Source organism: Staurois parvus, unplaced genomic scaffold (genome assembly GCF_062004578.1).
Source record: "Staurois parvus isolate SC_StPar_1 unplaced genomic scaffold, SC_StPar_1.0 ptg000154l, whole genome shotgun sequence".
Taxonomy (NCBI): Eukaryota; Metazoa; Chordata; class Amphibia; order Anura; family Ranidae; genus Staurois; species Staurois parvus.
The window spans coordinates 2,249,305-2,262,856 of record NW_028317950.1 but is presented as its reverse complement, the minus strand read 5'-3'; positions in this window follow the sequence as shown (position 1 = coordinate 2,262,856).

Genomic DNA, 13,552 nt, shown 5'->3' with positions numbered 1-13,552 from the left:
CTGCAAAATTACAGTTATGAAGTAGCAACTAAAATAATTTTATGGTTGGGGGTCACCACAACATGAGGAACTGTATTAAGGGGTCGCGGCATTAGAAAGGTTGAGAACCACTGCCCTAACACAACATAAATTATTTTTTTTGTTCAGGTTTGGGTGTTGTTATTTTATTATCATTATTATTCCTAATTTAATATATTTTATTTAGGGTTAGGGGGTTAAGGTTAGGGGTCTAATCATTATTATTACATATTAATTTTATTTGATTTTTATTTACTTTATTTTACATTTATTTATTCATGTATTATTACAATTTTTTTTTCTGTTTGAGCAGAAAAATGCGTGAATCACACGTTTCCATTCATTTCTGTGGAACTAAAAATGCTCAAAAACGTGCATATCTGCCTGATTTAAGCGACAAAAAAAGCTCCAGAACTTGTTTTGAGCTTCAGGCAACTTGGAGTGGAGATGTGAACCATCTCCATTGAGAATAATTGATTGTTTCTCCTCTCCATTCAAGTGTTTTGGATCTTTGAGCTGCAAATTGCTCAAGTGTAAATCAGACCTAAGGGCCAATTCACATAAGATGCAGTCCATTGCGTTTTTTTTTCTGCATCAAGAACAAATGGATAGTAGAATATATGGTTTTCAATGGCATAGTTCACACCAGTGTGGTCAGTTCCAGTGCATTCCAGTTGCAGAAAAAAAGTAGAACATGCTGGATTTTTTTCTGCACTGAACTGTACTGGAATGCGGTAAAATGCATCAAGAATGCACCAAAAACACACTGGAACGTACTTGTCCTTTATTTAGGGTCGTCCGCGTTTCTATGGTGTGAACCAGCCCTGAAGTAGACCTAGCAGGGTCTCTCTACTGGTCAGGAGGCCTAATTATTTTTCTGTTGGGCTTTGTTTTCTGATTGTGATTATTACCCCTGCGAGGAAACTTCTTGGTTTGGGTTGTGTTTTGTTTGGGTTGTGTTTTGTTGCAACGCTGACCAGTAAACATGGGCAAGAAGCCTTTAATCCACTTGAAGCTGAACCACACACCTACAGTATACTGTATATACACTCACTGGCCACTTTATTAGGTAAACCTTGCTAGTCTTCATGGCATAGATTCAAGAAGGTGTTGGAAACATTCTTCAGAGATTTTGGTCCATACTGACATGATAGCATCACGCAGTTGCTGCAGATTTGACGGCTGCACATCCATGATGCGAATCTCCAGTTCGACCACATCTCAAAGGTGCTCTATTGGATGGAGATCTGGTGACTTTGGAGGCCATTGGAGTACAGTGAACTCATTGTCATGTTCAAGAAACCAGTTTGAGATGATTTGAGCTTTGTGACATGGTGCATTATCCTGCTGGAAGGAGTCATCAGACGATGGGGACACTGTAGTCATAAAGGGATGGAGATGGTCAGCAACAATACTTAGGTAGGCTGTGGTGTTTAAACGATGCTCAATTGGTACTAAGGGGCCCAAAGTGTGCCAAGAAAATATCCCCCACACCTTTACACCCCCACCAGCCTGACCCATTGATACAAGGCAGGATGAATCCACGCTTTCATGTTTATGCCAAATTCTGACCCTACCATCTGAATGTTGTGGCTGAAATCGAGACTCATCAGACCAGGCAACCTTTTTCCAGTCTTCTATTGTCCAATTTTGGTGAGCCTGTGCGAATTGTAGCCTTCATTTTCTGTTCTTAGCTGACATAAGTGGGACCTGGTGTGGCCTTCTGCTGCTGTAGCTCATCTGATTTAAGGTTCAATGTGTTGTGCATTCAGAGATGGAATTCTGCATACCTTGGTTGTAACGAGTGGTTAGTTGAGTTACTGTTACCTTTGTATCATCTTGAACCAGTCTGCCCATTCTCCTCTGACATTAACAAGGCATTTTCGTCCACACAGCTGCCACTCACTGGATATTTTCTCTTTTTTGGACCATTCTCAATAAACCCTAGAGATGGTTGTGCTTGAAAATCTCGGTAGATCATCAGTTTTTAAAATACTTAGACCAGTCCGTCTGGCACCAAGAACACATTCAAAGTCACTTAAAAGTCCCCTTTCCTCCCCATTATGATGCTCACTTTGAACTTCAGCAAGTCATCTTCACCTCGTCTAGATGCCTATACTGATTATCAATTTGTGTAACCAAGCAATTGAATAGGTGGACCTAATAAAGTGGCCGGCAAGTGTGTATATATACACTATATTGTCAAAAGTATTGGGACACCCCTCCAAATCCTTTTGATTCAGGTGTTCCAATCACCTCCATGGCCACATGTGTATATAATCAAGCCCCTAGGCATGCAGACTGCTTCTACAAACATTTGTGAAAGAATGGGTCGCTCTCAGGAGCTCAGTGACTCCAAGCGTGGTCCCGTGATAGGTTGCCACCTGTGCAATAAGTCCATCCGTGACATTTCCTGGCTACTAAATATTCCACGCTCAACTGTTAATGGGATTATAACAAAGTGGAAGCAACTCAGAACAGCAGGAACTCATCACGTAATTTGATTTTTTTGTTCAATAAATTAGTATATAAATAGAAAGAACATTTTTCCTCGTGTTTTTAATAAAGTATATAACCTTTGTAGGCACTGCAGATGCCAATTTGTCTTATCATATAATGCAGTATGTACAGTAAGTCCCCGACTTACAAACATTCGAGTTGTGAACTTTCACAGCTACGAATGGACCTCGCATTACGAACATTCGTAGATGCGAACAAATCACGGAAGTAGCTTACATGTCTGACGAACATTTTCTCAGTTGCACATTGTCACAGTTGTGCTGCTGTGTGCTTACTGTACAGTGCGATAATGTACAAGAGTACAGTGCTCAATCAGAGCCCAGGATGTCCGGAAGCAAGAGGAAAAGCAGTGGCGATGTGGAGGGGACTGCTAGGAACCGCAATGCAATAACCATGGAAATAAAAGTGAAAATAATTGAGAGATTGGACCGAGGCAAAAAGATGGTAGACGTTGCTCGTTCTTATAACATGAATCGTTCAACCATTGGCACAATTCTAAAGAACAAGGACACGATCATGGAACATGTGAAGTCTGCTGTGTCAATGGAGTCAACAATAATATCCAAAAAGCATGATAGAGGAGATGGAGAAACTTCTCAGTGTGTAGATGCAGGATCAGCATCGGCTTCGAGTCCCACTCAGCTTAATGATTATTCAAGAAAATCTAAACGCCTGTTTGAAGACTTGAATAAAAAACTGGGTGACCAGTGTGCATCTTTTACTGCCAGACATGGATGGTTTAACAGATTCAAAGCTAGAGCCAACCTTCACAACGTAAAAGTAAGTGGTGAGGCTGCAAGTGGCGATATCATAGCTGCCCAAGAATTTGCAGCAACACTTAGAGAAATTATTGATGAAGGTACTTATTTACCCCAGCAGGTTTTAATGTCGATGAGACAGGTTTGTACTGGAAGAGGATGCCAGAACAAAGTTACATCAGTAAAGAGGAAAAGGTGATGCCCGGCAGCAAATGGCAGACTTACTCTGTTGTTTGGTGGCAATGCTTCCGGCGATATGAAACTAAAGCCTCCTCTTAGTTTACCAATCAGAGAACCCAAGAGCCCTAAAAAACATAGCCAAGGGCTCTCTACCCATTCTGTGGAAGAGTAACTCCAAAGCCTGGGTTACACAGACCATTTTCCAGGACTGGTTTTTCCACCACTTTATCCCAGAGATAGAGAAATATAGTTTGGAAAAAGATATCCCATTAAACTTTCTTTTGCTGCTTAACAATGCACCAGGTCACCCTCAATTCATGGATGACTTTCATCCCAACATCACAGTACTGCATCTGCCACCGAGTACTATGGCGCTCATCCAACCTATGGATCAAGTAGTTATTGCCACTTTCAAGAAATATTTTTTACATCACACTTTTTGTCAAGCAGTGAAGGCAATTGATGAAACAGTAACAACCTTGCAACAATTTTGGAAGGACTATAACATCTACAAGGCCATAAAAAACACCAATTTTGCTTGGCGTGAGGTTTTGGCTGTCACCATGAATGGGGTTTGGAAGAACCTTTGCCCACAGATTGTTCATGGACTAAAGAAGATGGGTAAGGAGTCCAAAGAGGTCGTCAACAACATAGTGCCCCTTAGCATGAAGTTGGAGCTAGATCTGCAAGAGGATGACTTCACTGTACTCCTTGCTGTGCAACACAAGGAGCTTACTAATGAGGACGTGATGGAATTAGAGGCCCAGTGAAAACAAGAAGAGAGCGAAGAGGAAGATGTAACTGAAGAACCAAAGAGATGCACAACACAGGAAATGGCAAGGGGATTTTCTTGAAGAGTTTTTGAGGCACAGGACCCCAACGTAGAGCGATACACAATGGTTGCAGTAGCCGTTCAGAATTCCATCCAGTGCTACAGAGCCATCTATGATGAGAAAAAAAGAGCTACTACTCAGACATGACTGGATAATTTTTTCCAGAGGGTAGACAAATTGAATCCATCAAAAAAACCTGTGTCATTAACATCAGGTGTGGGCCAAATTCCATTTTACCCTACATCATCTATTTCTGATGAACTTTCAGCTCCATCAACATCAGGTGTGGGCCAAATTCCATCTTGCCCTCTATCTCTATTGCTGATGATCCTTCAGCTTCACCATCTCCCCCCTCCCCCTCCAGTTAGTAACTCTTCTTGTCAGTTCACTCCATGCAATCCCCTATATGCCAGTTGTTGTACTGTACCATCATTTTAAGGAAACTGAAAAAGTATAAATATTTTTTTTACAGTGGTGCTGTACTGTACCACCATTTTAAGGAAACTGTAAAAGTAAAATTAGTTTATTTACACTTGTACTGTACCATATATGTGTCAAAGGTGTATAAGACTCCCTTTGTTAGACTTATGAACGAATCCGATTTACGAACGTTCTCCCGAAACGGAACTCATTTGTAAGTTGGGGACTTACTGTATTATTAAAATTGCCTTACAAGTAGTCCTATGTTGTTTTTCTTTCTCGCTGTTCAACCTTATTTCACTTGGGTGAGTAAAACAGATTGAGTATACCCCTTGTCTGATTTCCATAACCCTGGATGTACACTTTATGGCCAACATCTGACCATCACACCTCTATGAACTTGCTGGACATCCCATTTGAAAGCCATTGACATTAAAATGATTGAGCCCCTTTGTGGCTACAACAGCCTCCACTCTTCTGGGAAGGATTTCCACAGGAGTTTGTGATGCGTCTGTTGGAATTTGCTCCCATTCAACCAAAAAATGTTTGTGAGGTTAGATAGCGATGTTGGACAAGAAGACTTGGCTCTCAGTCAGCGTTCCATTTCATCACCAATGTATTCTATAGGGTTGAGGTCAGGGCTCTGTTCAGGCCACTCCAATCATCCACACCAACTATTAAAACCATGTCTTTTTGGAGCTTGTGCATGGGTGTTTAGCCAAACTTTAACAAAAAGAGGGCCTTCCCCAAACGTCTTCCACAAGCTTGGAAGAGCACAATTGTCTAAAATGTCTGGGTACATTGTAGCAATAACAGTATCCTTCAAAAGAAACACCTGACCGTAATAATCTAGAACAGGGTTTCTCAACTAGGGTTCCTCCAGAAGTTGCTAGGGGTTCCTTGACCAATGGGCAATTTCTGCCTCTCAGATAAGTTCCCACTGACTCCATTGATCTTTTTTAGCTATCTGTAAGGAGGTAATTCTTCCCAATGACCACAAGTGTAAGGAGCATTCTTCCCACTGACCATCACACTATTGTACTGTATCATGAGTTATAGTTATGGAATTTTTAGCAGGGGTTCCCTGACAGTTATTTCACAGATTCCTCTGTGTTTAAAAGAGCTGAAAAAGGCTGTTTTAGAAGGGTTTTCACATACTTCTGGTCATGTAGTGTATTGTTCAGAAACACTTAATGTGCTAATTCAGTTTTGTGTTATTATTGGCAATTTGAATCTCATGATGGCTTCCTATATCTCTTAGGGACAGTAGTAACATATATCTCCTAAGGTCATAACTCGTGGAATGACACTGAAGCACAGGCAGCTTAGAATTGTCTGGTTACACAGCGATGTATGTAGGTAGCAACAGCATTTGCTACATATATTAGAATAAAATGAATGTACATATACTGTAGTTTGAGAACCTTTTATACAAAACACCTAGTTTACCTAATGGTTTTGCTATGAGGCCCCATCATACATAGTTATAGCCCTGCTATTCCCATCAGAACTTCTGGTTCTAATTAACTGCACTGACCATTTGCCAAATGTTGATGTCACACACTACTGATGGATCGGCTATAATTAATAATATATATACAATTAAAGAATCCAGCTGCATTGTAAGAACAGATTGCAGATACGGGAATCTTTTTTCATTGAGTTACTGAGAAATATAAAAAGCCAGCAGGTAGTTTAGCCTTCTCTGCCCAAAATTGGAATAACTGTTTTAAGAGGGATATTATCACTTTGTTATGTTTAAGGACCAGTGTCGGAGACCTGTAGCTATAGCAGTAGAGAGGTTCCCACCAACCAGCTTGATAAGTACACAGACTATTATGCAGGCTCACCCAAGCACTAACCGGTATTCACCAGAGCTGCTGATGGTGGAAATGGGTTTTGCTGTGTGTTAGTACCAGGATCGCCTCACCAGGTGTGAAAACCAGGGTCCAGTAGCGGATATAGCAGGTAAGAATCAAATAGAAGCAAAGTCAGTAAACAAGCCGAAGGTCAGTAACAGTGGTTGCAGGTTGGGGTCAAGTGGAAGCATAGTTGAGGAACAAGCCAAAGGTCAATAATGAATGGTTGCAGGTTGGGATCAAATAGGAGCATAGTCGAGGAACGAGCCAATGGTCAATAATGAGTGGTAGTGGCGATAAGGATAGCTACAGGTATGCAAAGGAGCAAGGTATTGGCTGGACAGAGCACAATAATCTGGCAAATAGGAAGTGCAAAGTCATGATCATGTGAGGAGCAAGAAGTTCAAAGTTAATCAGAAACAAGGTACAAGGCAGGAGTATCCAAGGGATCAGACAGAATTCTGTTTAGCATATCAGGTGGCTCAGCAAGAAGAGCTACTGCTGGACTCAGCAGAGGTCATGAGTTCAGATTCTGGTCCTCACACACTTTTTTTTCTTTGAATTTACATTATTTTAACATCTTACCTGGTAGCCAGACCTTATTATTAGGCTCAGCTGTCCTTGGGCCTTTTATATGTGATCTGGGTGAAGCTCAGGGCATATTTACTCTCGGTGTGGGAAACTGCTGCTGGCTGAAAAGGCTGAGTGCTGATATACCACTAAAAAGGTACATGTGTTGGCTTTGGGGAACCTATTAGGAGACACCCTGCCAGGAACTTGCTGTATAAAGCCCTTCTGCTCTAAAGCTGTGTTTTCCGCCTTGCAGAATAAAAACCTGTCCTACATCTACAGAAGGCTACAAAATGTCTAAGAAGATGACACCATTTAAACTTCTTCATCCATCTGTGAACAAGCTCTGCCAATGGTGTTATTTACATAAATATTCTGTAGCCTTCTGTGGATGTTGGAGAATCTGCACCCGTCCTTCGTCAAGAACTCAATGACAGCATGTTGCATCTGCTTGGAACCCATTATTTACCTGCTGTAAAAAAGAAAAAGAGTTACTATTGAGGAAGAGTTACTCTACCAACACGTGAAATTTGAGGGACCTATGTAAGGTAATAAGAAAGTTTTATGTCCACTTTTGCATTAATTTTGCATTACTTTCGCTACAACCCTCATATGTTTAGCACCTTCATTCCAGATGTTTGTAATCATTAATGGTAATCATAATTTAGCCTGATATTTGATCTAACAACCACTAAGATAAACTGGAGCCTGTACAAGGAATGTGATGATTTATCTAGTATTGCTGGCCAACGGGGCATAGGTCATTATACCATTTACTGGGCTCTAATGGTCCTGGCACTGCCGCTGTGAGAACAAGCTCCTGGTTTCTCTGCATTTCAATATTTAGAAAAGCCTTTCATTCGCAGTTCTATAAAAAACCCGACATCATTGTTTATTTTTCTAATAAGGGGTCTATGTAACGGAGCTGTGGAGAAGGATGAGCCACTGGGGAGATGTTCCAAACTATCTGTCAGTTAACGTCAACTGACAGGGAAAGTGAGTCCACAAACCAACATTATGATGATCTGAATTCTATACTTTTCTATACTCTAAATTACTTTAACATTAAACAAGACCTCCAATCAGGATTCCATCATCAGTAGACTTACTAACTCATGTTAGGTCTGAATACTGCTGGTGAGCTAAAACCAGACCTGCACTGAACGATGCAAAAATAAGTTCTTTCACAGTTGGAGTAAGTTCACCTAATAAACGGACAAATAATGGTGCTTTCTTGAATTCATTATGGGCATTTGGTAACAACTAGAAACCAAAGGAATATATACTGGGACTAAGTCACTAATGTACTTGCAGCAACACAGTTGAGTACTAGAGATGAGTTCAGGTGTCCTCCGAAACTCATTTCTATTTGAACTTCAAAGTTGTGCTCTTTTTTATTCCTTTGACTCATTATGGACATGTGTCAACATAAAGGCATTGATGGCACCACCATCCTCTTCTATCTGGGGAATGACCCAATCGAAAGATGACTGGACCGAAATAGAGCGCAACTTTGACATCTGGAGGATAGCCAGACTCATCACTATCAATTACACACAATAGATGAGATCAAGCTCATCTCTATTGAGGATCACAATACCTCTTTAGAATTAAACATTTATCTGCACACCTTTTTGCATGAGGTATTGTTTATTGCCTAAAAGCTGATAGCTAAGGTGTGGATTCAAGATGCAGTGCCTATCTTACAATTATGGAAAGTGGAGATTAATGAAATGCTCCTGGAGAAGAAACTGATGGCCACAGAGGTTGCCTGAAAGAAATTCAGAAAATTTCAGTTTTGTGGCATACAGAATCTTTTACTTGCTGTCCATTGCACGCAGCTATGATTTGATATTGAACAGTTGCTCTTATGTGATTAGGTCCAAGGTACGCAGGCTGCTATATACTTATTTTGATCTGGTATGTCTAAGATCCAAATATCCCTATATTTGAGATGGCACACAACACTTTTGGTTTACAAAGTTCCTCAACCGATAATATATGTGGGCTTTGCAATATTATTTTTCACCTATCCTGTCTGTGATTGGGTCTCTCATTTTATTTGTCTGCAGCAATTTGATAACTTGACAATGGTCTATGTAATAGGTTCCTTCTGTGTATGCTATTTTGCACCTTGACCTATCTATTCCTTTGACGGAACATGTTACAAGGTAGGTACGTGTCTTTGTCAGCATAGCTGTTATTACTTTTGTATCATCGAATTCAGACTGGCCTTGCAGTTTTGTGCCAGGTTCTATTCCCTATTGAGTGCATGGCAGCCAGGCACACAACAGCTCCACAGTCTTGCAACACAACGCAACCAGCCAATTAGTGTCTTTTTGAAGTTTAATACTTGTTGAACTTGACTGGGGTGTAGGGTGAGCCTTGGGATACTCTGAGTTTAGTGCAAAGGGTAACATAGGACATTCTTTGGTTATAACTAGACTCTTCAGGGTGGGCTCCTTTTTGGAATAGTAGTAATGGACATATAACTTAGGAGACTCCAGTTGCGGGAGTAGTTACAAGCCAGCAACCCTGGAATAGTGAATCAAAGGGTTAAACAGCAACAGTCATTAGGATCTCTCTCTCAGGCCTTTATTCACTGTGTCCCTGTGTACTTAGGTGCCTCTTTCCAGGACCAACCACACCCTGTACTGAGAGCTTCCAGACCAGATCTTCAGTGGACTCCCTTCAAACTGATTTCAGCAACCTTACAAACAGGCCCCCCAGCTCTCCCTGACCTGAGACCTTGATGAACTCCTTTGAGAAAGCAGCCCACCCAGCTGTCACTGAGCCGGGGCCTTGATAAAACTCCAGCAGACTTCAGCTAACCTGCCTAGGAGGGAAAAAGCCCTTCAGGCTAGGTGTTTGCCTCCAGGACAGGAACCCGGCTGTTCCAGGCCCCAGCCTATTTATAAGCACCTCAATACCCTACTGGTCATTTTCTCCCCCAAGGATTGGCTGACACTGTATGAATATGCTGGTCCAGGGTCTTGCTCTTTCAGCCCACTACACTCTAGATTCTACTAGAATTCAGGGGAAGTAGGTGAGCTTGCAACCAGCAAGACCCAGAACAGCCAAAAGCAATCATACTCTGCTCTTCTGGCTACAGATGAGCCAAAAACTAAATTTACCTTAATGTCCCTAGCAATGTAACTAGGACGGTGCTACATTTTTATTATGGTATGTTTAGATCAATAATATTAAAACTCTTTTGGATTAAAAAACTGAAGACACCTGGGTTGCGTTTTTTGGCTTAAGAACTCAGATTTTGTGGACCTGTGTCATTTTCTCCAAAAGGTGTACAGGTCAATTTTTACTTTACATATCTAAAACTGAATTTTGCATTTTGCTTGGGGTTTCCAGCTGAAGCCCAAGACAAACCCAACTGTGAGCATGTCTCGTCATCTCGGCTCTTTTTCCATGATTAGTGCTAATTATACTTTGAAACACTTTTTCTATAAGCAGTTTTTCTTTTGCCTTTTGTAAGTGTAAGACAGATGTCACCGGAGGTACACCCACATACAGTCACAGGGGAGAACCCGGCAGAGCCTGGCATCTAAAAATAGGACTGGATGCTTTAGTTCACGGTTTAAAGAAAACTAACATGACAAAAATATGGTAGATGCCTTTACTATAGAAAAAAAAAAAGTTTCTAGATATTTATTTTACGGCTTTAGAAATTATTAAGTTTCTGACCACGAAAGATCGACAACCACTAGGCTTTGATTACATCGGCTCTCTCAGGTTGCCTAAGCACAGTACGGCAGCTGTGTTGGTGAGCTACATATAGTCATTGCCAAAAATATTGGCAGCCCTGCATTTCTCTCAGATAATTCATCACTTCACCCACAAAATTGTTGCAATTATAAATGTTTCAGCATTCTCATATTTATTTCTTTTGTATTGATATGGCACAAAAAGTGGAGAAACAAAAAGCCAAATCTGTCACATTCCACACAAAACTCCAAAAATGGACTAGACAAAATTATTGGCACCTTCAATTTAATACTTGGTAGCACACCCCTTGGAAAAAAATAACTGAACTCAATGGCTTCCTGTAACCATCAATGAATTTCTTACACCTCTTGGTCAGTAGCTGACCATTAAGATGCCAACTAGCCCGAACTGTCATCAGTTTATCTGTTGACCCACATGGAAGAGAAATATATTTACAATATATTTAGAAATAAATATATATATATATATGACATAAATTTAGAATATATTGGCCTACACTAATATATTTTAACATGTATTCTAAAACTAAAATTTAAATATATTTTCTAAAGGCATACAGTTGTGTTCAAAATAATAGCAGTTAGACGTCACTAACCTGATCAATCACTGTTATTGGTAGAAATGATATTTCTACATGGCAAATAATTTACTAGCAGGTGTAGTAGAGTAATAGAAATCCAACAGACCCAACAGTCATGACATGCATGCTGCTGATTCTGTGTAATTGAATCACTCATTGAAAGGGGCATGTTCAAAATAATAGCAGTGTGGAGATCTATTAGTGAGGTCATTCATTCTTTGAAAAACAGGTGGCAATTATTGCCCTTATTTAAGGAAGGAAGGCAGCAAATGTTGTACATGCTGGTTACAGTGCATTTCTCTCTGAAATTCTGAGGAAAATGGGTTGTTCCAGACATTGTTCAGAAGAACGGTGTACCTTGATTAAAAAGTTGATTGGAGAGGGGCAGAAACAATTGAGTACTGTCCGTGATACTTTTTTTATTTGCACTAACATACAATTTTGAGGACAAGCTTTCGGGGTATGTCCCCTACTTCTTTACAAACTGTATTGGAGAGGGGAAAACAAATAAAGAAGTGCAGAAAATGATAGGCTGCTCAGCTAAAATGATCACAAATGCTTTAAAATGGCAACCAAAACCTGAAAGACGTGGAAGAAAGCCAAAAACTACCATTCAAATGGATATAAGAATAGCCAAAATGGCAAGGACTCGGCCAACAATCGGCTCCAGGAAGATCAAAGGAGGTCTAAAGTTACCTGTGAGTACTGTTACAATTAGAAGACGCCTATGTGAAGCCAAGCTATCTGCAAGAAGCCCCCGCAAAGTCCCACTGTTGAAAAAAAGACATGTGCTAAAGAGGTTACAATTTGCCAAAGAGCACATTGACCGGCCTAAAGAGAAATGGCGCAACATTTTGTGGACCGATGAAAGTAAGATTGTTCTTTTTGGGTCTAGTGGCCGGAGACAGTTTGTCAGACGACCCCCAAACACTGAATTCAAGCCACAGTACACTGTGAAGACAGTGAAGCATGGTGGTGCAAGCATCATGATATGGGGATGTTTCTCATACTACGGTGTTGGGCCTATTTATCACATACCAGGGATCATGGATCAGTCTGAATACATCAGAATACTTGAAGAGATCATGCTGCCTTATGCTGAAGAGGAAATGCTCTTGAAATGGGTGTTCCAACCAGACAAGGACCCCAAACACACCAGTAAACGTGCAACATCTTGGTTCCAGACCAACAAGATTGACGTTATGGAGTGGCCAGCCCAATCCCCGGATCTTAATCCAATAGAAAACTTGTGGGGTGACATCAAAAATGCAGTTTCTGAGGCAAAACCAAGAAATAGAGAAGAACTGTGGAATGTAGTCCAATCATCCTGGGCTGGAATACCTGTTCACAGGTGCCAGAAGTTGGTTGACTCCATGCAACACAGATGTACAGCAGTTCTCAGAAACAGTGCTTATACAACTAAATATTCATTAAGTGATTCAAAGGAAAGCAAAATCTTCAAACATTTTTCAGTTTATATAGTGAATGTTTGAGTTTGTAAAGAAGAATACAAACACTGCTATTATTTTTTTGAATAGTCTAATATTTACTTTTCTTCAATTTTTTTAGAGGAACAACACAAATTTGATATATTTTTCTTCATGTTTTGATTTGGAATAGAATGTGTAGTGTTCCCAATGCATTTGTGTGTATGGAAATAAAAGCTATTAGAAGGATTTTGAGCTTTATTCACTTTTTTCAACACACTGCTATTATTTCGAACACAACTGTAAGCATCTCTGAACTTCCATGTGCCAGACCATGAAGGTATATACCAGAGCTTTGTGTTGGTGCCGGACCGTAGGGAATATGCCAAAGAGCTTCTATAGTGTAAAACCTTTTTATTCAAAAGAGAAAACTGCCAAAAACACAGTGTTGTAAACAAGAAAGCGCCTTTAAAATCTGAACGCCATGCGTTCCACATCCATGAACCGGAAGTGACGTAAGTTAGCGTGCCCAACGTGTTACGTCATCGTGACATCATCAGGAGCTAACAGTTTGCCTTTCTTTCAATCATCAAGGTTGTGCTGACACGCCCCCTAAGCGCACAAACACACACAGCCATTCACTGGG